Source organism: Podarcis erhardii (genome assembly GCF_964252035.2).
Source record: "Podarcis erhardii genome assembly, chromosome: 8".
In the NCBI taxonomy this organism is placed as follows: Eukaryota; Metazoa; Chordata; class Lepidosauria; order Squamata; family Lacertidae; genus Podarcis; species Podarcis erhardii.
In genome coordinates this window covers 2,227,170-2,228,306 of record NC_138499.1, presented here as the reverse complement: position 1 = coordinate 2,228,306, position 1,137 = coordinate 2,227,170, and the positions used below count along the sequence as shown (strand labels likewise).

Below are 1,137 nucleotides of genomic sequence, written 5' to 3'. Positions count from 1 at the left end.
TAATAATAATAATAATATCTTTATTGTCATTGCCCCCTCTCGGGGACAACGAAATTACTTGGCTGCTCCATCCACCCAGGTAGGGCACTCCACTCAAAATCAGAACAACTATAAAAACACTAATTAAAACAATACAGTATAATACAGCAAGGAAGATTAGATGACTTTCAAAGTCCAGGTTTCCCATTCAGGGCCGAGATCGCTCTGGAGAAGAAGCTGTTCTTGAGACGGCTCGTTCTTGTCTTCATCGTCCTGTATCTCCGTCCCGAAATAAGTTTCTCCGTCCCAAAGATGTTTCATTGGGGTCATTTCCAGCTATGCCTTCGCTGGAGCTCAGGAGATCTTTTAAGGCAATTGGTGCCTTTCAACAAAATGAAATTGTTTCCAAATACAGCCATTCTCCTGTTCCCAAGGAAACAACACTTACCATGGTTTCCTCCTCTGAGAAATTTTAGATAGCCCCTTTTAATAGGTGGATGTGATCCTTGTTGACAGCTTTCGATCCAGAGACTGGCCTTTCCTGCCGTGTTTCACCTGGATCCTGCCTCTAGCCGGGAAACCGAAATCCTCAGCGGTTTTCTCAGGATTGTATCTGGGCTGCCCAAGATGGAGATGCCCCTCCTCTCCCCCCCGCTGACTATTTTTATCCAATTTAATGCTTTTAGGAGATCGCGCAGGGTGAAAAGAGGGGAAACCTCAGCGGGCCTAAAAGGCAGAGCTGAACGGCAAAATGGAAAGGAGTTCTGCTGTTCAGTATCTGCACAGAGTGAACTAGTCCTCCCAAGACTAATTAGGGAGAATAATTATTTGCAAGGGCAGAGGAAATCCCCAGTGCTGAGGAAATCTGGACCTCTGGATTGACCAATAGGAACTTCCAGCTTACTACTAATACTACTACTAGTACTATTTTTTTTTATTTATACCCCTCCCTTCCCGGTTCAAAAACCAGGCTCAGGGCGGCTAACAACAAATTTAAAATAATTATTCTCCCTAATTAGTCTTGGGAGGACTAGTTCTGACCAGCCACCAACTTAAAGGTAAAGGGACCCATGACTGTTAGGTCCAGTTGCGAACGACTCTGGGGTTGCGGCGCTCATCTCGCTTTATAGGACGAGGGAGCCGGCGTACAGCTTTCGG

General features: G+C 45.6%; 1 long non-coding RNA gene across 1 annotated transcript; it reads right to left on the bottom strand.

The window, feature by feature from the left end:
- LOC309348520 lies at positions 1-179 on the bottom strand. The gene is made up of 2 exons (XR_014159443.1): positions 107-179; positions 1-65 (listed from the first exon to the last, which is right to left on the bottom strand). It is a non-coding gene; the product is annotated as an uncharacterized lncRNA (long non-coding RNA).
- Between the last annotated feature and the right edge of the window lie 958 nt (positions 180-1,137).